The 25,553-nt window shown below is 36.2% G+C and overlaps 4 long non-coding RNA genes across 4 annotated transcripts in view; 2 read left to right on the top strand and 2 right to left on the bottom strand.

Annotated features, from left to right (window-relative positions):
• Positions 1 to 8,005: 8,005 nt before the first annotated feature.
• Positions 8,006 to 9,855, bottom strand: LOC145485396 (uncharacterized). Its single transcript, XR_014049200.1, has 2 exons — positions 9,742 to 9,855; positions 8,006 to 9,537 (listed from the first exon to the last, which is right to left on the bottom strand). It is a non-coding gene; the product is annotated as an uncharacterized LOC145485396 (long non-coding RNA).
• Positions 9,856 to 10,849: 994 nt separating this feature from the next.
• Positions 10,850 to 25,553, bottom strand: part of LOC145484480 (uncharacterized) — a 193,144-nt gene continuing 178,440 nt past the window's right edge. The window contains exon 2 of the long non-coding RNA XR_014049020.1: positions 10,850 to 10,922. This is a non-coding gene — a long non-coding RNA (uncharacterized LOC145484480). The remainder of the gene's footprint in view (positions 10,923 to 25,553) is intronic.
• On the top strand, positions 14,213 to 16,062 carry LOC145485360 (uncharacterized). Its single transcript, XR_014049192.1, has 2 exons — positions 14,213 to 14,332; positions 14,569 to 16,062. It is a non-coding gene; the product is annotated as an uncharacterized LOC145485360 (long non-coding RNA).
• LOC145485302 (uncharacterized) lies at positions 20,670 to 21,998 on the top strand. The gene is made up of 2 exons (XR_014049185.1): positions 20,670 to 20,816; positions 21,052 to 21,998. It is a non-coding gene; the product is annotated as an uncharacterized LOC145485302 (long non-coding RNA).

Here is a 25,553-nt window from a genome sequence, read left to right as displayed (position 1 = left end):
CCATATGATACAGGTCTTCCTTTTCCATCATAAGAATTGGTTATTACTTTGCAATTCTTTGGTTTCTTTGGTGCTACATAATTATCTCCAGTTCTTGGTGCATTATATGCAACACCTTTATTTGGATCTGGATGATTACCTGTTATATTATCCCAAGCTCTGCTAAATGTTTTTCCACTCCAAAAATCATCAAATGATTCCCTCGCTCCTGGTTCTTTAACAAAGGCTAAATTACCTTTTTGTATCAAATCAATTGGCTTCTTCCATTGGCCAGTCCATGCAGGAGCTTCACCACCTTTTTGATTTTTCATAAACCAGGTTTTAGTTATTCCACATTCGGTACATTTACATTTCATCAAGGTTCTTCTATTTTTAGTCTTCACATATTTCTCAGTTCCTGGAACACATTCTGTTTGTGTTTTTTTCTGTTTTACGCAATGAGATTTCATATATAATATATATTATATAATATTTTTGAAATATCTCTCAATAAACCGTTCATTCTTCATTGTATCGTGAATATCGAATACATTCAACAGATCCAAATAATATTTCCTTTTATTCATCTCGTTCAGAAAGTACAAGCAAAAGTAACCACAAGTTGTTGTCAGAAGATTTTGGATTTGATTATTTTGATGCAAAAGAGTCAGGTTTCTTCTCTTGGCATGATCAACAAGTTCTTAAAACGGTGGCATTCCAAAACTATCAAAGTAGTTTATTCCATTGTCCTTGACATATGTTGTAACCAAATGAGATCCACTCATATATGAAGGCTCAAGATTGTAAATAAATAATGCTTGCTTATGATTATGAGGAACTGATTGATCTCTCGATAAAACCTCATTGATTAGTATTCTGAGATACTTGCACCATTCTATCAAATCATGGTTGCTCATTGGAATATTTTTGTGAAATCTTAGAATATTTGTCCGAGTATTGGAATTGAGTTGAATGGGCTTTTTTTCCTAATAGTAGTTCCTTTCCTGATTTATTTTGTTTTGTTTTTTTTTGTTCCATAACCCATTGTTTTATCCCAAGTACCAATAAAAGGAAGCAGTTGTCCTATTTGTGGAGCTGAACCGCCTTTTGATTTTGGTAATGGTGGTGCTCCCATTTGTGGAGCTCCACTACCTTTTTTGAAAAGTTTGCTAACTGAATCGACAGCTACTGGAATTCCAATTGATGCAAGTATTGATCCTAATCCAGAACCCATTTGTTTCTGAGAAAGTCTCAGAAGAACATTCGGATCACCTCTTGCTAAACCTCTTGCCAAATCTCCAACTTGTTTTCTGGTTAAAAAATGATTGTAAGAATTCACAAGATCACTGATACTATTATTTGGAATCATAAAAGCACCACCTGTTTGACCTCTTCCCGATATTTTCTTAACAACTTGGGAAGCACCTTCTGGAGCTAATCCAGCCAGTGCAGATAATCCAAGTGTCTTTGCATTGTGGGAGCAAAAGTACGACCTAAACTTAATATGCTTGTCAACAGAGTACCTCCAACGTGATTTCTTATATTGGTCTTAGCTAGTTTGATGTCCATTCCTTTATTCAGCTGTTTATTCTTGTGCAATCGTTTGGCAACATTTTGCGGAACATACAAAACGTCATTTCCAGATAGTGCATCTTTTGAAAGCCTGAGAACAATGGTTTCACGCTTATGAAAAGCTGCTGCAAGATTCTTTTTCTGATTTGGTGATAGTTTTACCTTAATTTCAAATAATCGCATCATATATTATATATGTTATATAATTTCAATCATAAATAATATATTTTTAAAAAGCATCCTCATATTGAGGATGAAAAAGTGAATAACATATTTCCTCTTTTATCGATTTACACAATAAGTAGTCCATTTCCCACTTTGTTAATTGCAACCATCTCTTCGTAAAACACAATAGCATGAACGTTGAATGCAGCTGCTGGAGCAACATTTATTTTGTATCTGAAAATTAATTGTTTGGGATCTCTTGTCACTTTTTCTGTTTGGTTTGTTAAATCAAAATATATCATGCCATACAGACGAATAAAATTTGCAAGATTCAGTTGTGTACCAGTATTATAATCATTCTTCTTGCAGCATAAGATATCAAATCGTTAAAAATTCTCACCTTACTTTCTGTATCATACTCAGTTTCTGGATAAAATATTCTGTTACCGTATTCTAATCTACACGTTGTCAGATAACTATAAGCATCATTCAATTTGTAAGTATCAAATAAGTATGGATTTTCTGCTACGACATTTGTTTTATTTCTCTGGAGATATACAAATATGTGTTTAACATTATCTATACTTGCTGCTATTTGATAAAAACCACTTGCTTGTGAGGGAGCAGACATTTGATACATTGATTTAAGATAGGACCATTTTGTTTCTTTCAAAAATGAGCTGACAAAATTGTCATACACACTATCCTTCGGAATTAATTTTTGCACCCATAATAGAACTCTGTCAAGGACTACTCTTCCAGCATCATCTGCTGTTGATTGAATCAATTCATCATTATTCTGTAACGTTATATTAAATTGTAATTGCATTGGTATAAGCATGTTATCTTCTAACACTTCGAAGAAACTATATCTATTGAGAGGAATGATAACATTAACATCTTGTGGAGCTTTACCAGCAGCATTTTGTCTTGTAAGAAGCCTTCTTGCTTCAAATCCTACATTTTGATTAGCCTTAGCAAATAATGCGTTTGTATCAACATACCAAAAACTGTTTTTTTCCAACTGACCTGCTGAAATCATCAGAATATTCCAACAGATTCTTGACAAAAGTAACCTTGTGGAGATTATCTGTATCGTATACGATTTTACCAGCAGATTTGATCATCAGATGATTTATGGAAGAATGTGATCCATTGATAACTGTTATTCTTTTGGCGTTATAATGAGTACCATCAGCTAGTTTTTGTAACTGAAATTGAATTTCAAAATACGTATTATACCAATCATAAAATGCTGATCTGTCATTGATTGTAAATTTGTATCCATTTTTATCCTGATGCTGACCATTAGCCGGTGCTCTTATTGTGTCAGCTAACTGGTATCTTACCAGTTCATTTCGTTGTAACATTTCCCTTGATTTAAAAGCCATTATACTATTAGTTTAGATAAAAATTATAATATTTGTCCAAGTATTGGAATTGAGTTGAATGGACTGTTTTTTCCAAGTAGTAGTCCCTCTCCTTTCCTGTGTTTTACTCCTTGTCCTGATATTAATCGATTCAGTATCATATCGGTACTTTCTTCTTTTTTCGTTGGAAGTGTTGCTTTTTAGCAGGTGTTTTTTGTCGCATATTTCCCAATCTCTTCATTATCAGATCACCAGATTTTTCTCCTGCTTTTTTACCCAAACGCTCACCAACGTGTTCTACTCCAGATTTTATTGCTTTTTTGCGAATGGTTTGGCAACATTTTGGAATACAGATGATGCTATACTTCTCATCGGTTTGAATAAATTGTTAACAATCAAACCGTTTCCTTTGTGCTTGTACACAAATTTTCCCATTTTAGGGTGGTAAAATCTTTTGAATTCATACGGTTTCATATAAATATATTACATAATTCTTTTCAACAGTAGGCTAAAAGTTGTATCTGGGCCATTAAGGTTTATCTGTCGTCTTTTACCATCGGTTATATATATTCTTATTCTCGAAATGGTGTTCTTATTCACAGGATTAAATGTAACTCTTCGCGGTTCCATAGTGAAACTATATGATGGTTTCAAGATAGATGTGCTAAAATTGTACATTATATCTGAATCTACACCATCAACAAGGTTGGTATTAACCAAATCACAGTGTATGTTTAGCATTTCTGTATCTTGACTCAAATTAGGCATTCGTGATCCACAATTTTCAGCATCTTTAAGAATGACTTTGTCAAAGCCAACACGCTCATGAAAGTTTGATCCAGTCAAGTCAAGTTGGTAATTTGTTTTCAATTTTATCAAAACTCTGAAGGTACTGTGTTGAAATTCTAAAGTTATGGGGTATTTATCTTCTTTTTTTTTTTTGATCACCATCATCACTTTTTATAACGGTTTCATTTTTCAAAAACTCGTTAAGATTAATGTAATTATAAACACCAGCTACAAGTGTAGCTAGGATTGACGTTGAACCACGTGAATGACGTGTTTATTATTCTGTTCAAACCAATCATGTACTCATGATTACTGTCTAAAATAATTGGTCTATCAAAATTGGTCACAAAATTAGCTGGTGTATTGTTTGCGCTACTTTCGTTCAAATAACTTGATAATACAATTTCTCGTTCCACATACAGTTGGTTAGGTTATATTGCGAAATAGCTTTTGTGCAATTTATTATATTGTGACTTATTGATTGCTGATATACGTAACAGTGTGTCCAACAGAGCAACTCCCGTGTTTCTCGTTTTGATTGATGTATTACCAGCCATTATCTCTCCAATGATGATCTCCAATTTTTTGAGAAGCTGTTTTGGATCGTTGAAAAACATGACGTTTTCACCTTTCTTTCGAATTCCAGATCCTTTCATCGTTTTAACTTTGGTTTTGTAATAGTTTATATATTGACCCAGCACAGCATTTGCATTCTGTATTCTTTTTTTATTCTCTTGCTTTTCAGCTTCAGATATTGCTCCACTTTTGAACTGTTTTGTGACAGCTGACTGACAACCTTTTAATTGATTGCTTTTTTTTTTCTCTTTTTTTTTTATCATTATACCAAGATATGCTTTATTCTTTTACAGCGTCATTTCAGGTTGATTCAATTGCGTTTCTACATCATCATAATTTGTTACACCAATATCATCTAGCATCTTGTTAGCCATGTCTTCATCAGCTATCTCATAATCAGGTACTTCATCCTCATCATATTCTGGAGGCATTTCTTGTGGTTCTTGAGACAAATATTGAGGATCAACATAAATCTCTTTTTTTTCCCTTTAAAACATCCTTCAGCGATTCTTTATACGTTGGTGGTTTTGGTACTAGTTGTTTTTCCTGCTCTGGTAAAACAGGTTGATCAAATAAATCACCCAGATTCATATCTTCAACCTCATCATCAATATTAATACCATAATCTGGCACACGTTCCTTCTTCTTTGTCTTTCGTCTCATCGGTGGTATTTTCAGATTACTAGCAACAACATCATCTAATTTGGTTGTTACTGGTTTGAACATCTTTTTGAAAGATTCATGACTTGTCTGTTTATCAATATCACTTTGTAATATTGTATTATGAACATAATCGATTTTATTACCCGATTCAGATTTCTTTTTTGCAAGTTAGTAAACTAATTATAATATTGAATTACATAAAACGTCATGCAATACACCATGTAGTACATCATGTAATAAATCATGTACTATTAAAATTATATACCGATATATATGAAAATACCAAATTATGATATCAAAGAGGATGTTGGTAATTATAAATAATTGTACCAATTTATGCCTGACCGTTGTTTCAGAATATTAATATGCGGGCCATCAGGCTCAGGAAAGACGAATTCATTGCTTCATATGATAATGAATTTATTGTATTTCGATAAATGTTATCTATATGCGAAAAATCTCGAACAATCAAAACTATGAATATCTGATGAAGACTTTCAAACCAATTAGTAAAGAAGTTGATTATGATATATTGGAAGTTAGTAATGATGAAATACAACCTGTATCAGAAATGAATAATGGTAATCAAAAGCTAGTCATATTTGATGACTTTGTTTATGAAAAGAACCAAGCACCATTTATGCCGAGAGCGACGCCTATTTATAAACCCAGCGCACAAAAGACTATAATGAAATGGTTATAATCGCGGTCGTGCATGCGGCCAGAAACCACTGAATCACTGAAACACTTGTTTGGATTAATTTGGCCACTCACGTGGCGTTTATTACAAACCATTCAAATGCTAAGGTGTCAAATTAATCAATTAAACATCGCTATATTTGATTCAGTGAATAAAGTTGGGGCGAAAAACAGCCAGCCCAGTAAGAGGTAGCAGAGCACACGAATTTAAAGCTTGCTCTGCGTGTGGTGTCTAGCCCATTAACGGCTATCTACCTCTGCAGCTTGTACCGTAAGATAAGATAAGGCCCCGCCTCAGCATAAAACCCATTATCGCGCTAAGTCAATAATGGGCCATTTATCGATTATTTTGTAAGAGTAAGACACAAGAATTGTTCAGTAACATATCTAAGTCAGAGCTACTATAAAACTCCAAAGGATATTAGACTAAACTGCTCTTATTTTTGTATTTATGAGTTTCCATCAGCAAATGAAACATCACTTTTATGTCGTGAAAACAATGTTGATAAAAAAAAAAAAAATTGATAAAAAAAACTGTATGAAAAGGCTACTAATGATCTGTATATTGACAAACCACGAGAATTTACAGCTAAGAATTTCAATGAGAGATTGCAATTTCTAATCTAACACAATTGTATATGTCTTACTCAAACGGAATATTAGGCTGGTCAGGTGAAGTTGCCTCATCTGAAACAGTAATAGTGAAGGGTAAAAAGGAGACCCTGGAATAGGTTATAAGCTAACTCCTGATGATAATTATGATTTGCAAAATAAGAAAGTGTTCATCTTGGAAACTCCTGATGATCATAAAGTTGATCATGATTACAACACAAGAGTCAGAGATCTCAACAGTGCTGTTAATAAAAAATATTTGATCGACAAATTTCTGAAAAAGGACAAAGGTGGTAATTATTTTGATTTGAAAGGTTCAGTGATCAAAAATTCAGAACCGTATTATGATGGGTTACACGATGACAATGATCTTGTTCCCAAAAAATATGTTGACAGAGAAAATAGTAAGCAAGATATTGTTATTGCTGATAAAACCAGCATGGCTTATGTTGATACAGAAAACGGTAAGAAAAACATTGCTATTGCTGATAAAACCAACAAGTCTTATGTCGACAACGCTGCTACGGCTCTTCTAAATAATATTAATGGAACAAAAGAAGCTCTGCGAGAAATAACCTAAAATTGGATCAAGGTTTGGACAAAAAAATAAGCATTCATGGTGGAAATTCCATGACTGTTGATCTTGATATGGCTAACAATAAATTAATAAATATTGCACCTGGCAGCAGCAACAATGATGCAGTCAATTATCAACAGCTCACAACTAAAGTAAATGAAAATGAAACGCTTTTACTTGACGGTTAAAATATAATGGCTGCTGATTTGGATATGGGTAACAACAAAATTATCAACTTATCCACTGACTCCCACAACATGTTGTCAGCCACCAATATCAGGTACATAAACCAAGTCAACGGGGCTATGATTATAACGCCGACTGATAGTTTCAACAAGAAAATAAATGAGTCACATATCAGCGGCTCAACTGGTAAAAAAAAAATGTTTTCCAATATCTTATAGATGATGTTAATCAATCAACAAGTGAAAAAACATAATCCTTGATGGTATCGAAGACTTTTCTGATTCGCCTCATGATATTAATCAAAAAGCCTATAGTTTCAGAATGGGAGCACAAAACTGGTATGCATCTCGACTGGGTTTCAACATGTATCTACTTCCTGAGGGTGAATTCACTTTGGTGATTGAATTCTTCCTACTGCTATGGATCAGGTGACAGTATCAGTTGTTTCTACTTCCTTGAATATCAGTCAACAATCAACCAGGCTGTTTTCGAAATACAGTAGATCCATCATCATTCACTTGCATAAATATGATGTAACTCCACCTGAATACATTTACGTTGACTTGAAATGCCAGGGTGTTGCATGCATGGCCATTTGGTTATATATGGAATCGAGGGAAAACAGAATGATGTGAGCTCAGATGTATTCGATGAGCTGTATTATTTTAGAAAATGGAAAATTGACATTCAAAACTGCTGTTGATTTTTTGAAATCTACAAACTTCAATGGTAATGTTGACATGAAAAATCATCAGATAAAAAATGTTCAAGATGGTGTTGAAAATAATGATATCGCAAACATAAAACAACTGAATGAATTTGAAAGTAATCTTGTGAAATTTTTCAGAAGAGAAATGCAAACCAAAATCAATCCTTTGAACAATAAAATAACTGAACTGACAACAAAAGCATACGCTGTTGAAAAACAACTAGCTAAAGTGGCATTACACGATCAGGTGTTCAAAAGAATACTCGAATTTTATGCTGATTTATTAGATCCAGAAGAGTTCAAAAGGGGTGGTCCAAATGTGACTGCGTTCAACGATTTGAAGGTAGTTACCTCAACTGGTTCACCAAGTGGCAAACCGTTTTCTGATTTCAGCATGACTTACGGTTTCGACAATTTCTACGGTGAAATGGATGTTAATCTTGATATAACTAAAGATTTTACGATTTTTGTTTTTGTTGAAATAGATTTCAACGTCTCGAGTTATTATTATTTAAGAATTCGTATAGGGAGAAAAGGAGGTTTTGAGACATCATATCACTTTCAAAAACAAAACAATATTGTTATATTGCGAACAGAATTTGATGGAGCAAACAATTTTCTGGATTTAACCGGTGATAAAAGTAAATTTGTAAGCAAGCAGATAATGTTATGGAGTACTAAAAAGAGCCAAAAATTAAGCGCGACTATTGCTGGAATTGATCCGATAGAAACCGTAGACACACACGCCCCCTGCTTTTCGTGCTATGGTAGCCGCAGCAAAAAAGTTAGGAACATATTTCGGATTGGATTAAATAATGTCTAAACCATATATATATGAAAGCATCAAAGACATGGCAAGAGTAGTTTTTAATCATGAGCCGGCTCCGCGAAGTGTTTCTGGCAGAAGGATTTTTCTTGATTTGTGGAGGGCTGGGAGACATGAAAGTTGCTCACGAGAGGGCTTGACATGGAAATTGCTCTGAGAGGCCTGAAAATGCATGTTTCGAGTTGAGGCCCGGCGAGGGTATTTTTTTGATTTGCGCAGGGGCGGGAAGGCCGTTTTTTACATAATGTCCTCGTACCGCCATTTACAATACTACTATTATCGTGTAGACAATTACTGGAAAATTGATTCTATACTGCTAAAAAAGACCGAAAGAAATGATTGAGTCTCTCTTTGTCTTTTTAGCTTGACCAAGAAAAAAGAAATTTATTTTCTATTCTCCACCTCTACAGGAGTAGAGGAGTGTGAAAGGGCAATGTATGGTAGAAGCCCGACAAAACTCCAGGGGGTTACAGTGTACCTTCGACGATCTAGCGTTCTTTCCACACGACTAACAATCCCCTATTCGCGTCAAATAGTCCATAATCGATACCAATGAGCCAAAGCGACAATGAAAAAGACGTTTAAATTCTTACGTTTCGTTCTATTTTCTAATATTAGTTAATTTAAGACAGATTTGATCCCATGATATCAATTCCAGTTAAAACGTTCCTTAGGTCCTTGATTCTTGTGTCAGTTTTCCGGGTTTCAGTTAACGATTGTAACTTGTAGTCAACTCTTTCAGTCCTTCGTCCTCCAAATCATCACATTGAATCTGCCTTGCTGCTCGACACACATCTCGTTGGACCTTCTGAAACTAAAATGATAACATAATCCAAATGGAAAGTGTTTGTGAAACTAGTGGTTTGATTGTTATAATCATTCAAATCAAACATTTTAAGGAGTACCTTCAAGACTTACTACATGAACCTTTGGTTAGTACTTAGAGTATTCTTGTACAGAAAGCTAGCTAAAAAAGCCAAACTGGTGACTGTAGTTAAAAACCAAAACACAAGCGTACCTCTCTCTTTCTTCCAATGGGTGCTAGCCCAACGGGCCCTCTCCTGCCTTCCGTGCAGGCGACGATTGAGCCAGCTACAAGCACGAAGAGAATAAGTAGTTTAGCCTTCATAGTTCCTCTTTTCTTCTATCGACGAATAAGATAATACTTTTTCTTCTTGCAAGCTCTTTTATAGTATCTTTGCCGTCGTTTTAACCAATGAAATACAATTCTGCCGAGCTATCAATAGTAAAATTGTGGTGAACGTGGCTTTTCCTTTCGCCATAATATTAACCTAGATCAACTTGTGTAAGAGGATGCTATTTTGGATAGAGAGGTTAATGGGACCTGTTATCTTTTTTCCTTGATTCTATGTTAATACCCATAAAGGAAGTAGAGTTTCCATAAATACATGGAATTGTTAATTGTAATCTGTGACTGTGTTTCAATTTACCGCGTGGCTACAACCGGCATCTGGACTTTGAAGTTCAATTTATGGAAGATAAAAACCACACTGGCTTAATTATTGTAAATGCATATTTAACAGACGGATCTTATGATTTAAGTTCAGCCAAATTTCAGACCATATTTTTCAATTCATTTGCACTTTGTTGTCAATGCCGGAATCCTTTATTCTGTAAATGACAGAATCTTGCATTGACATTTGTTTCGCTCAGGATTCACGGACCTGGCAAAAGACAACTTTTCAGTTGTAGACATATGGAAATAGGAGTACATTAAAAGTTAAGATTTCTTGAGTAAACCCAGAGCTCGAGGGGAAGATGACCTAAAGATGAGTTTATCGATCGTATCAAGTTTTGGCTGGTTAAATTTCTGTCTTCAAATTACTTTTTGGAATAAAGGAAATCCTGCTCAAGTCTCAAATCCAAAAATAGTACTATATGTTCAAGTTACGTGGGCAACCTACTATGAAGAGAAAATCTAAAGGGAAACAAAATTTTGGAATGATAAGCTTGGTAGCATTATAAAATCAGCTAAGTGTGCGATTTTTTCACAAGTCCAAATTTGCGCCTTTATTCCAAAAATGTGAACGAACACATTGATATTGCCAAAAGGAACGTGGTACTGGAAACATTAGGAAACACGAAATTCAATCCTCGTGCATTAATTTTTGTTTGTTTCTTCTTCTTCTTCTTCTTCTTCTTCTTCTTCTTCTTCTTCTTCTTCTTCTTCTTCTTCTTCTTCTTTTTTTCAGTAGTTAATTACTTTAATGGTTTCCTGCACTACTAGTCATTACAACAACTATCACATATATCGCCCAACCTACTTTACATTGGTTACCATTACTAATTTTGACATTTCTCTCATTTATAACTCAACTAATTTCATGTAAAGTTTTGCGCTTTTGCGAGGGGCATTTTCTTGTAGCTAATAACTAAAGTTTTCTATTCTATACTTAAATAAAACTTTATTAACAAAGACGGAAAGGCATATACTGGTGTATATGAGGTATTTCATAAATAGGATCGTGCAATTAAATTTCTTTAATATTTCTTTTTCGTATGGGCCAGATATGACACCAAATAGTTTTTCGTCAATTGTTGGAGCAAATCTGAGTTGTTGGCAGCGTTAAACCAGTCAATTACGTTGATAACGAAAATCTTTCCTAATCGACAGTTAGGAAAAGTATGATCAATTGAATCTTTCTCACCATAGTAGAGATATTCATCGTCCGCTTTAATCCCACATCGATGAAGCTCTTTTTTAGTAACTACAATCTTATGAATTAATTTAAACTGGAATTCTTTCAATTTTGTCTCCTTGCAAATGCCCTTTAGGGAGGTGAAAATTTTTTTCCAGGCATTCTTATCTAGTCTTATTTTGCTGTTCCAATTCATTGGGCCAGTTTGGCCGACACTGTAAATTTTCTGGTTTAGTAAAGCATAGAAGTCTCTAGTTTTAGCATAGCATTATCCAGTTGTATTTGTGTAGAGTAGTCTGACTGAAACAGAAAGTTATTTCTTGTATATAGTTCGTTTTCCAGTGGCTCTATATTTCTTGCTTTGATTACTAAATATCTTGGGATTGCGCTGGTAACTTGGTAAAATTGGAGAAAATTCGTATCGCAGTCATACGCGCACTAATGACACTCAAGTTGTTTACCCTTTACACGGAGAAACCGTTTCCAAAATTATATTTTTAATAAGAATTACTTAATTATCAAAATTATATTTTTTACAAGAATTACTTAATTTTTGTATTAATTTTTTATTAATCTTTTTATTTATTTTTTATTAATTTTTTATTTATTTTTTTATTAACTGTATTAATTATTTATCTATTAATTGTAGTTATTTTATGTATCTTATTAGTACACGACCCCACAAGCTTGTTAGCTTTGACGTCTTTTATCGTGTATAAATAAAGGCTGTATGTATGTATGTATGTATGTATGTATGTATGTTTTGTCAAAGGTTTCTACAAATGGCAAGCAGCAATCCCTAATGATAAGTTTCGGTCGGATTGGCCATTTATCATTTTATCCTATCCACCACCCCCCCCCCCCCCGATCCCCTTCCTCCCCCTTACTGTAAGAGACCAAGACGAGCTCAACCACATCATAATTTCCAGATGGCGGTGAAGAACTGCCAATGGTAAGCCCATTTTGCACTCGGAAATTTGTTAGAACTTTATCAACAACTGCGGGATCTTTTATTCTTTGACAGATCCAACGTTTTCGTTTTCGTTGAATTTGAACATTTTGTTGTTACGAAGAGAGTTTAAATGAGCGGAAATCGAAATCAAGTTGGCAGCATTTCAAAGAGGATTTGCTCGGCATAATCATCAGGGCTCTTCTTATGCTTGCTGTAATTCAATACCTGACAATTAAAGTCAAGTGATCAATAAATGTCAATGCTTTTCAGCTTAGAGAGTGGTGTATTTTTGTTGATAAGGCATTCCTAGCGTCAGTTTGAGAGGAACGGCATGGGGAGCGGCTAGGTGGAAACATTCTGTAGGGATTTCTCTTATTAATGCTATCAACATTTTGACTAATACAACACTTGCTCCGAATTTTCTACCACTTCCTAGTTTAGTAAACTCACACTGCTAGTATGTAACAAGAGACGATTTTTAGCATTAATGGTTTTAATACATGTTGTACGAGACAATTCTTAAAGGAAGGTATAAGTCGACGTTAATAATAGTCCGATTCATCTGCCGGCAGCTATTTTGAACTTAGCTTAGCTGTATAGTGTAACAAATGATTGCTACTATCAGTTAACAAGAAGACGAAAGGAAATATAATGGAGAGAAAGGGTTGTGTGTTACAGATGCCATGCTTTTATGATAAAACGATTTTTCGACAGCTTTTATGCAGTCAATTGAAGACAATTCATTAAGGCACCTAAAGCTTCATAGGTAAACCACGGCACTTAATTTGTTGTCAACCAATTATGGCCACGTTTGTTCAACATGTGACGGAAAGCTCATTTGAAAGGAATGTGTTACTAGAAGTGCCGACTACCATTAGCCGGTGGATGATAGGGGACGGAATTTCGCGTGTTTAAAAGGTCATGGTGCCATTTTTGACGATATCAATATTCTCACATCTTTAAAAGACGAAAATTGAGCCAATCTTGAAAATTAGTCACATAACCGAGTTTGTTGTCGTAGTGAGCTTATTACTTCAAAACTTTATTGTTTCCTTCATTGTTAGGTGAAGGTTATTTTAAAATAATAATAATATGGCTCCATTTCTGATTTAACAGCTTAACCAGGACTGGATCTCCCATCCCGGAAGTACCTCAACACAGGAACTTAAACAGTTAATTCGACACAATAGATAGACCTCATCTCTGGCCAAAAGTAATTAACACACAAGACATCCCAGTTTTTATTTGTTCCCATAAATTATCAACTGATAACTTTTGTTCCTCTTATTTCCAGGTTGCCTGATTTCTTTTCCCAGGTTGGATCAGCTGACAATTTGCAGGAGATAACTTCAATCCTACTCCAGTTAACATTCCATACATGCATCTCTCACTGACACGATTAAAGATTCTGGAGTTACCACAAGGTGAAATAGAAGTTGGGAAATATGGGCTAAAACGTCGTAGAAATCAATCTATAATCAGCCAGGCAGAGGGTATTAACAGCATATTAGGCGATATGTCTTTTATCTTCCATTAGACCACTGGCTGCACCTACACACGCCGCTATCCGTAATTTAAAATTTACTATTAATGCATTTCTGTCAAGACGCGGGCTTTCGTTCTGCCAAATATAGAAAGAAAAAGGCTAATGGTGTACTGAATTAACAACTCAGCTTCCTTACTCACCAAAATGAACGAATGCAATGTTCCGCCTTTGAATTAGCCGCACATATTAGATACTAAATTAAAGGGAAAGCTCACCGCTGTTTTAAATTGAGGGTTGAGCAGAATTGCCTTTCATTGGTTAAAACAGAGGCATAGATACTATAAAATGGATTCCTGCTAGCAAACAAAATACTATCTGTTTCTTCGGGAGAAAGAAAAGAAGAAATATGGAGGCAAAATACTGTCTTCTCTTCGTGCTGTTAATTGGTTCGATTATCGCTTCCACGGATGGCTTTGTGCCCACGGGAGGGCCGGCTGGAAGGAAGAGGGAGGTACAAAAAAATATTTAATGTCCACTTGTGTTTTGTTTTGTAACTACCTTATCCAGTTTTTTGATTTCTTTTTCGTTTTCGCCAGTTTCTTGAATAATAGTCATCACTTTACCTTGTTCTGTACAATAACAGTAACCTATGGAAGCACCGTTAAAAAGCCTTCGTTTGTACTCGTTTGAACGGTGTCCGTTAAAATCTCAGTAACATTTTTCCATTTGAATTCCTCATTATATTAGTTTGAGAAGATCCAACGAGATTTGTGCCGAGCAGCAATGCAGATTCAGTGTTGTGACTTGGAAGATGAAGGAATGAAGGGATGAACGAGATGTCAAGCTACAGTCGTTAAATGGAGATTAAAACACGCAGAACTAAAAAAAGAACAGAGGACCTAAGTAATGTTTAAAATGGACATGATATCATGGAATTAAATCTGTCATTAATGTTGAAAAATTAAAAAAAAAAAAACATTAATAAATCGTGAACTTCAACGACTTTTTCTTTTCACTTAACCACACATTACTAAGGTAACGTTCACACTTCGCTAGAGAAATTTGAAAATGCAGCTTTATTTCTACCGCAGCTTTATTCTATTCCATCACGAAAACAGAGCTTTTCGAAAACGTTCTTCAAAACGGAGCAATTTGAAAGCGCCGGCTTTTCGTTTCCATGTGGACGAAAGACGTTTGGAGAACGAAGCTTTTCAATAACGATGGCGTCACGATAATTATGCATGCGATTTCCCAGACAGAGTTTTACGCAAACCCAAATCCGAAATGACCGTGATTGTTGGGTTTTTAAATTCCCCCGGCGTGGTGTGGACGGAAAACACTGGACACGTTTTCCGAGTGAAACCTCCGTTTTGAAATTTCTCCGGCGTGGCGTGGAAGGGGCCTTACACCATATAGTATGCTCATTAATATAGATCGAGGCTTACTTTGATGCGACTAAGGGTATTGTTGCTCGTGTGGATGGGACGCTAGAGCATCGCAGGTAACTCCAGCAGTCTGGCGGATTTCTACGATAACTGCCTATTCACTCTTCTTCTCCACTCTCGCACTCCAGGCATCATTAGAATACAGTTTTTCGTCCTGAGAAAATAATTGACTTCTTAAGGGGTATTTGACGCGATAGGAGGGCTAATTCAGGAGGGCTCACATTCGGACGGAGGCTTTAAACCGGAATTTCTCTTTTGATCTTTAGCGCTTTACCTTGAGCAAGTAGAAACACTAAGCTATGAGAAAAAACGAAGGTTTACGTTTATTACGCGGCTTACTTCTCTTTGCGAAGGAAATACTGAGGAGCATGAAGAGGAAGGGGCTGAATTGAAGGAGGGTAACTGCGATTATCTAGCGTCCTATTCACACGAGTAACAATATCCCTAACCACATCAAAGTAGAGCTCGATGTAGAATAATGAGCCAGACTATGTGGAGTAAGTGACAAAGAACAAGTCGCTGAAGTTTTCACGATCTGTTAAGGTGGGACTTAAAACACACCATGTTTCAAACATTTTCTCGTGGCTAAGAGTTAACTCCAAACCATGGCAAAGTATACATTTTTAAAAAGCTCAAAGACCAAAGATTATGAAAAAAATATTTGTGTACCCTACAACTGTATTGTAACCTGACAACGGCTGATTAAATCTGCCATCTGCTGGGGAATGCCTGGGCTTACTCGAGAAAAGATAACTCCTACAAGAACTGATCAAAAGGAATAATTTTTACATTTCACAAAAGACAAATAGCTTGCTGGGATGAGCTTAGAGATTTATGAAGAGTTAAAAACACGTGAAATGATGACCAGTTAAATCTGATACAGAAAATCTAGCATACGTTTCAATACATAACTTGGACAGAATGCACTGGATGGAAAAGTTCTATGTTTATCCCACAGAACGTACTCAGAACAACAAATCCTGAAATTTTAGCTCAATTGAATAAATCATTCTCAAGATATCTTTTCTAGAAGGCGAAAATAACTCGTTTTGAGAAAACGAGCTTTAAACTTACAGTAACAGTACTTGTCAAAATAAAACTTCAATACCTTAAGATTCGAGTTCCGTGAAAAACAAAACTTCGAATTTCTTTCAAAATTTTAGGTCAAGTCCCGCCTTAACTAGTTCATTTTCACACTTTGGTTTATATAACACATAGGGGATTCAGTTAAAGGGGCAATTATTGTGGAAACCCGACAAAACGCTGCATGTTCCCTGAGCTGATCTAGTTAGAGTCTTATTCACACAAGTAACAATACCCTTAGTGGCATCAAAACAAGCCTCGAGCTATATCTAGCCAGACTATGTGCATGGTTTAAGTAATGTGTAGTGTAAGTGACAAAGAAAAAGACGTTCAAATTTTCACGATTCCTTAATACCGGCGTTTATTTTCCAACATCAGTTTGAGATAGATTTGATTCCATGATATCAAGTCGAGTCCAGTTAACACGCTACTTCGTTCCTTTGTTCCTCCATTAGTTTACCGGGTTTTAATGTCCATTTAACGATTGTAGCCTAGCATCTCTTTCATTCCTTCATCTTCCAAGTCATCACATTGAATCTGCTTTGCTGCTCGGCACACATCTCGTTGGATCTTCTCAAACTAAAATGATGAGATATTTAAATGGAAAGTGTTACTAAAACTTGTGGTTTGCTCGTTAGAATCATTCAAATCAACATTTCTTGAGATTTACCTTCGAGAATTATTGCATAAACCTTGAACCTTTGATTATTAGTTATAGTACAGTTCCAGGTGAAGTGAAAATTTTTGTTCAGGAAGCTCGCTAAAAAAAAAAGCCAACTAGTGACTGTAGTAAAAAAAAACAAAACACAGGAGTACCTCTCTCTTTCTTCCCATGGGTGCTTGGGAAGCTCCTAAGACTTCCGTGCAAGCGACAATTGAGCCAGTTACCAGCACAAGAAGAATAACAAATTTGGCCTGCATAGTTTCTCTTTTCTTCTATCGATGAGTTAGATAATATCGTCTCCTCGCAAGCCATTTTATAGTATCTTTTCTCCGTTTTAACAAATAAAATACAATTCTGCCGAACTATCAATTGCAAAATTGCGGGGAACTTGGCTTTTGTTTTTGTGTTTGGGTGGTGCGGCTAACTCAGAGGCATAATATTAACCTAGACCAACTTGTGTTAAAGGAAGCTGTTCTAGAGGTTAATGGGAGCTGTTAACTTTTTGCCTTAATTTTTATATTAATACCCATAAAGGCGTTAGAGTTCACATAAATACATGGAATGGTTAATTATAGACGGTGGTGTGTCTCAATTTACCACGTGGCTACAGCCGTCATCTGGACCATATAGTTCAATTTATGGAATATAAAAAGCACACTGGCTTAATTATTGTCAACGCTTATGTGATAGATGGATCTTGTAGTTTAAGTTCAGCGAAGTTTCAGATCATATTTTCCAACTCATTTGCACTTTGTTGTCAATTCCGGAATCCTTTATTCTGTAAATGACAGAACCATGCATTGACGTTTGTTTCGCTTAGGATTTGACCTAGCAAAAGAGAACAGGTGAAGACAACTTTTCATTTGTAGATATATTGAAATAGGATTGCATTAAAAGCTACGATGTCTTGAGTATTACCATAAGCTTAAGGGAATGATGACCTACAGATGATTTTATCGATCGTCTCAAGTTTCGGCTGGTTAAATTTCTCTCTTCAAAATAAACTTTTGTAACTCAATGGAAATCCTGATCGAACTCTCAAATCTAAAAATGGAACTATAAGTTCAAGTTAAGTGAGCACCAACCTTCCATGAAGAGAAAATCTAGAGAGAAACAACATTTCGGAATGATAAGCCTACTAACATTACAACCTGAGCTAAGTGACTAATTTTTAGGAGTCAAAATTTGCACCTTTACTTGAAAAATGTGGGCCAACATTTTGATATCGCCAAAAACAAGGTTGCACCGTCGTGCACTAATCGGACACTCAGGTTGTTTGCCATTTCCACGGAGAAACCGTTTAGTCAAAGGTTTGGGCAAATGGTAAGAAAAATCCCTGATTGTAAGTTGCGTTCGGATTGGCCATTTACCATTCCCTGCAAAAAAAAACAACAATAACAACAACAACAACAAAATTTCCGAAAGAGACCAATACGAGTTCGACCCGATCATAATTTCAAAATGGCGGTGAAGAATTGCAAATGGTAAGCACATTTACCACTCGGTCGGAAAGATTTCAGAGAACTATGTGAACAATACCGGAATCTTTTACTTTCTGTCAGATCCAATATTTTTGTTTGCGTTGCATTTGAACATTTTTCGCAATACTGAGAGATTAAATGAGCGGAAGTCGAAATCAAGTTGGCAGGGGTTGATGGAGCATTTCAAAGAGGAGTTGCTCTGCATAATAATCACGGCTCTTCTTATGTTTACTGCAATTCATATTTCTGTCAAGGTCACGTGATTAATGAATGTCGAGTTGCCTTTCAGCTTAGAGAGTGGTGTATTTTTGTTAATGAGGCATCTCTGGCCTCAATTCGAGAGAAACAGCACAGGGAGCGGCTACGTGGAAACATTCTGTAGAGTTTTCTCTATTAATGCTGTGAAGATTTTGCCGTTTTGTTTGACTAAAACATCACTTGCTCCGAACTTTCTAGCCCTTCCCAATTTAGTAAATTCACACCCGTAGTATGTAACAGGAGACGATTTTTAGCATTAATGGTTTTAATCCATGCTATACGAGACAACTCTTAAAGGAAGGTGTAAGTCGTCGTTAAATATACTCCAGTTGCCGGCAGATGATTGCCGGCAGCTATTTTGAACATCGCTTTGCTGTGTAGTATAACAAATAATTGCTACTATCAGTTAACAAGAATACGAAAGGAAAGATAATGGAGAAAAAGGTTTGTGTGTTACAAATACTATGCTTTTATGGTAAAACGCTTTTTTGATAATAGACCACCTGCTTTTAAAAGTTAAAGGGTGATTGTATCTCAAAAAGGTAAAAAAAAAAAAAAAAAGAAAGTGTGCAAAAAGGGTTATGCTTGATAAACCACCACGGACCTGTTCACTGAGAAACTTGACATCGGAGGAGAAAAGTTTCTTATGCAGTCAATTGAAGACGTAATATATCAAACATGAGAGACAGCGTTTCATCGGGATATCCAAACTCCGCGCAGCGGAGTATTTTTGACGAAATTCGAGTTGATGGGATAGCCGATGAAACACTGTCTCGAGTATTTGATATATCTTCTCAATCGAAACAAAAACTAAGGAGCAAACGGAGAAGTAAAATCGTCAAAATCTACGCCAATTAAGACCAGGTATCCAAAAAACCTCCTTCACTGTTGCGATTTTCTTTGTTTTAACTTGATGATTTGTTACTGAGTTTGAGAAAATTCACCTTTATCAACAATATGCAATCCACAATTTCATTTACTCCTGTAAGCGTCCTGGTTATACACCCCCTCCCCCCTTCCTCCAACCCATACCTCCCGTTTATAAGCCCGCGTGAAACCCCTTATGAACTTGTATATGCCCGGGGCTAATAACCGCGATTTTACGGTATGCACAACAGCACTTTTCAAATATGATGCAACATTGTTGAGCGGCAAGTTGCATGAGAAATGTCCTCGTATTATAGGTAAAAGGAAATCTAGTTTTGCCAAAAAATATTCATCTTGTTCAATCGCTATTAAAAAAAAAATCCTGAACTGACTGAGAAACACTTACACTTAGGACAGTGAGAGATGAATAGCAAAAAGTTTCACAGGTAAACCACGTCACTTAATTTGTTAGCAACAAATTATGGTCGCGTTTGTTGAACATGTGACGGAAAGCTCATTCACAAAGGAATGTGTCCCTAAAACTGCCGACTACTATCATAGTACCTTTATTGTTAGGTGAAGCTTATTTTAAAATAATAATAATTACCACGAGGTGAAACATAAGTTGGGAAATATGGACTAAAACGTCGTAGAAATTAATCTATAATCAGCCAAGCAGAAGGTATTAACAGCATTTTAGGCGATATGTCTTTAATCCTCCATTAGACCACTGGCTGCACCTACACACGCCGCTATCCGCAGTCTAAAATTCACTATTTAATGTATTTCTGTCAAGACACAGGCTTTCGTTCTGCCAAATATAGAAAGAAAAAAAGTTAATGGTGTAAAAGGTAAATTAACAACTCAGCTTATTTAATCACAAAAATGAACGAATGCAATGTTCCGCCTTTGAATTAGCCGCAAACATTAGACACTACATTAAAAGAAAAGCTACGTTCACCGCTATTTTGAATTGAGAGTTGAGCAGAATTGCCTTTCATTGGTTAAAACAAAGTTATAGATACTATAAAATGGATTTCTGCTAGCAAACAAAATACTATCTGTTTCTTCGGGAGAAAGAAAAGAAGAAATATGCAGGCAAAATACTGTCTTCTCTTCGTGCTGTTAATTGGTTCGATTATCGCTTCCACGGATGGCTTTGTGCCCATGGGAAGGCCGGCTGGAAGGAAGAGGGAGGTACAAAAAAATATTTAATGTCCACTTGTGTTTTGTTTTGTAACTACCTATCCAGTTTTTTGATTTCTTTTTCGTTTTCGCCAGTTTCTTGAATAATAGTCATCACTTTACCTTGTTCTGTACAATAACAGTAACCTATGGAAGCACCGTTAAAAAGCCTTCGTTTGTACTCGTTTGAACGATGTCCGTTAAAATCTCAGTAACATTTTTCCATTTGAATTCCTCATTATATTAGTTTGAGAAGATCCAACGAGATTTATGCCGAGCAGCAATGCAGGTTCAGTGTTGTGACTTGGCCGAAGATGAAGGAATGAAGGGATGAACGAGATGTCAAGCTACAGTCGTTAAATGGAGATTAAAACACGCAGAACTAAAAAAAGAACAAATGACTTAAGTAATGTTTAAACTGGACTTGATATCATGGAATTAAATATGTCTTAAATTAATGTTGAAAAATGAACAAAATGGCGAATCGTGAACGTCAACGACTTTTTCTTTTTCACTCAACCACACATTACTTAGGCAGCGTTCACACTTCGCAAGAGATATTTGAAAAGGCAGCTTCATCTCCAACGCCCACAATAATACCTCACAAAAACAGAGCTTCTCGAAAACGTTCTTCAAAACGGAGGAATTTGAAAACGCCGGCTGAGCATGAAAAAAAGTTTGGAAAAGTTTTCGAAAACGATGACTTCACGATATTTATGTATGGGATTTCCCAGACCGAGTTTTCCTCAAACACAAATGCGAAATGACCGGTGATTGTTGCGTTTTTAAATTCCTCCGGCGTGGTGTGGAAGGAAAGCATTTACCGAGACCATATATGTAGATCATTTATCATATTATATAACTAGATCGAGCCTTTTTTGATGCCACTAAGGATATTGTTACTTACTCGTGCGGATGGGACGCTAGAGCCCCCTAACAGTCTGGCGGGTTTCCACGATAATAGCCTTTTCAAACTCCGCCTCCTCTCTCGCACTCCCGGCATCGTCAGAGTACAGTTTCTCGTCCTGGGAAGAACACAGCATGACTTGCGAATGAGTCAAACTCGCTTCCAGGTTCCTTCCTCTTCCTTATCTTGAGGCAGGAAGAGATAGAACCCTGGGAAGGATCGTTGAGCAATGAGTTTGATCTGGAAGTTAATTCTCTACTTTCCAATTCCCCATAATTTACTCTCTTCCCCCCCCCCCCCCCTCCAAACCCCCATTCCCCAGATTTTGCATAAACTATTTTTGTGAAATGCTCTTGTGAGGTCTTCATAGTCCCAGGAGCATTCACAACAATAGTTTATGCGAAATATAGGGGGAGGGGGGGGGGGGTGAGGGGAATCAGAACAGAATTGGAATAAAGAGAATGCACCAACGGCATTACGTCATTGCGTCTTCCAACACCAAGTACCAGACGTATGTTGTCATCAGGGGTACAAAGACAAACCGGTGTAAAAAAAAAATAAATAAATATAAGATCTTTTTTAAAGAATGTGTTTAAAAGACTGCGAAACACCATTACTGTATGAGCAATAGCAGGCACACATTTTTAAAGGCAATTAGTTAGAGGCAGTTTAGTGGAAGCGATCTGCACGCCCTCTCAATGTTGTCACTGATCAGAGTTCTGCAATATTGGTAAGCTTGTCAGTTCAAAATTCCCTTCTGATGATTTTAATTTCTGTGTCTTCTTTTGTGAGGTATTGCCCTCCCCCAAAACCAAGACCAGCCCAAAAATTCCTTACTCTCTCATCAAATACCATTAAAGAAATTATTTAGCGTTTTAATCGTAGCGTTTTAATCGGACAGCATCTCTTAAAAACAGGTTTCAAGTTTGCCCAGAACTTTATTATTGAGCCTCCAGCACTTGCCAGGCAGGTCCATACAGTGACCAGCGCGCTTCGCGTATCACTTCCAATCTGCCAAGAAGATGGGACGTCTTTAAAAACTGTGCCGGATTTTGGTTCCTTCAGGCGGCAGAAATGTTCCTGCAAGAGAAAAGAACAGATATATATTTGCAAGCATCTGTTAGCAAAGCTCTTTCTTGTTCTTGGCATTAACATCAAATGATTCTTATTATAATCATAAAAATTACAAGTTCCTCGATTGCGATTGGTTTAAAAAAAATTCCTATTTTCAACTAATTAATTTGCCAAGTTATTATCGGACAGTTTGTTTGTTTATCGGACTTCCGCTGCGTGGTCGTCCAATTTTGTTATCACTCACATGATAACAGACCGAATTGGACTCCACTCAGGCCTGTCACCATTACTTATTGAATTTCGACATTTGTGAAATCACTCTTCTACAAACAATGCAATGTTCACACAAAAGAGTTTAAAACTACTTACAAAACGAAATCTAAGTTACAATACTAAAATAGTTGCATTGCCTATTACACGTACTACATAGTGCAATTGTGTACTTTTCCGTAGGGTTGTTTTACTACTCAATTTTCACTTCATGTTTATATTCAGCACCCTGCAGTATCGTATATTCCTTGACCGGCGCAGGTGTTGCTGTAATCTCAGTTATCAGTTAAATTTTCGGCGATTTGTCAGCTATCATTTAATATTTTCAGCCCAATTCTTAGCTATCAGTCAAATTTGCCGATCTCAAATCTCAACTGTTGGTCAAAAATCGCGTTTTTTTAATGGACGGTTTAAGTTTCGACGAATTCTCAGTTATCAGTTTCCACAGTTTATTTATTTATTTTTTCCACAGTTTATTTTTTCTACTACTGAAAACAACTAGAAGAATTTACAAGATTATAATTATAAATAAATAAATAAACAGTACAGTACATACAGTAGTAGGACACCCAAAATAACTAAAAAGCTAAACTAGTTGGGTGACCGTAATTATAATAATTAAAAATATGAGAGTCAGGAAAGAGGCACAACAAATACATTGGTACACATAAATATCAGTTACATCGAACACCATCCAGACCCTTGCCTGGTTTTTATAACCCTGGGAGAGAACTCTTTGATTGCTTTCATTGTTACGCTAGCAAACAGGCAACAAACTGTTAAGAAAATACTTCGTCAATCCTGATGTATCGTCCAATTCTCAATACTAAGAAGGCACGATTGTACACAAACACAAATGAGGGTTGGTATTTTGGTCAATATAGTCTGCGAGCAGCCTGGGTTGGCCGCGGTAGGAGGGAATAATTATGGTGTGCCTTTGTTTGTTTTTGTTGTTGCTGTTGTTTCTTGTTCTTTGTTATCTTTTTAGTCTTTTGCACTTTTTTCGAAAACCAAATGATGAAAAATAACGATAAACTTTTGATCGCTTTGTAAAGTTCAGACTCCCGTATGCAAATTGTTTTAGTATTCTTGACCTCGAATGGTTTGGTAGAAGACATCTTAATGCCTCTTTTGTTATCACTGCTTTACACAATTTCGATGAGTTTTGAATAACAAAAGATGCTAAGAACAGGCAACTGATCCTTTAAAAAGAGTTTTACTTTGTCTATATAAGGAACAGATATGCACGCAGCTGCCACAGTCATGCAAATCTGTCGGCCAAAATTTGCCAAGAGTTAACTTAATTCATAAAGAAAATATGAAGACAATCAGAAGTTGGTGAGCTTCTTGAGACGCTTATGTCAAACACAAGGCAGAGATGTATGTAGATGTTCAGCAGAACTTAATTTTCTGCAGTGCCGAGTCTTCTGATCATGATTGGGTGACTGTCTTGACAGTTTCGACACAGTACTATGACCACATCGCTTCCAGTATAAACAATAACAAGAGCTAATTATTACTCTTACGAAGCTAGTGAAAGTCTGCAGCACTCTTCCGAAGACATGAAGAATCCATTTTCAAAATGTGGAAAAATTCGCCAAAGGCTCAAAAAGCACAAGCTAACTACGAAATATGCAAGCAACTTTGGCGCTTTCCAATGGGATGACTCGGTCTTTGGTGAATCATACAGTAAAAAACAGTCACACGATGAGTGCAACGAGGCAACGGCACAGCGACAAAACACGTCAAGAGGAGAACTTTTATCCATCACAGCAACTCGTGAGACATGTTTTAATTCAAGAGAAGATTTTGTCAGCAATTTAGATCTGGATATTTCGTCCACATCAGCGAAGGAATTCACCAATGAAGTCAAGGAAAAAATTTATTTTCTTTTGAATATACTTTACGCCGATGAATTTGTAGAGGATGCATTTCTACTTGAGATCATGATAATCTTTTTTGCAACCAAGAAAACCCCTAAAGAACTGCAAGAGGTCAACGAAGACATCTGTGACCAAGACAGGAACGCGTACGGACTTCAAGAGTGGATAGAAATTATGTCGGAGAAGATATATGGCAGTAAAACACAAACCTTTATCGCCCGGCAAGGAAGAATACCGGGTCCTGTGGGAAGACCCGTCATTGGTGGCTCTACAATGCACAAATGGCTTCGAAATAAACCATAATGTACACCCATAAAAGCTGGATATAGTCTATGCATGTTGTCGAACTGTATTAGTGAACTGGACAAGCGAATTTGTATCCCATCGATCAGCGATGGATTTCAACTGTATTTGCACAGCTCCTCTGCATTTTTGGAAAGACAGTATTACAATTTCGGTCAGTTTTTCCCACAACAAAAAATTTACTTTTTGTTATATTAAACAAGCCCTAATTTGAAAAGGATGCCTGACTTATTTCTTCTCTTAGTTTATTGTAATGTAAATTAGTAAGCATAAGTCTCATTTTAGTGTGCGGGAAGAACAGTTAAGTAATTA

Source organism: Orbicella franksi, chromosome 4 (assembly GCF_964199315.1).
Source record: "Orbicella franksi chromosome 4, jaOrbFran1.1, whole genome shotgun sequence".
Taxonomy (NCBI): Eukaryota; Metazoa; Cnidaria; class Anthozoa; order Scleractinia; family Merulinidae; genus Orbicella; species Orbicella franksi.
This window is presented reverse-complemented; position numbering and strand designations above follow the sequence as displayed.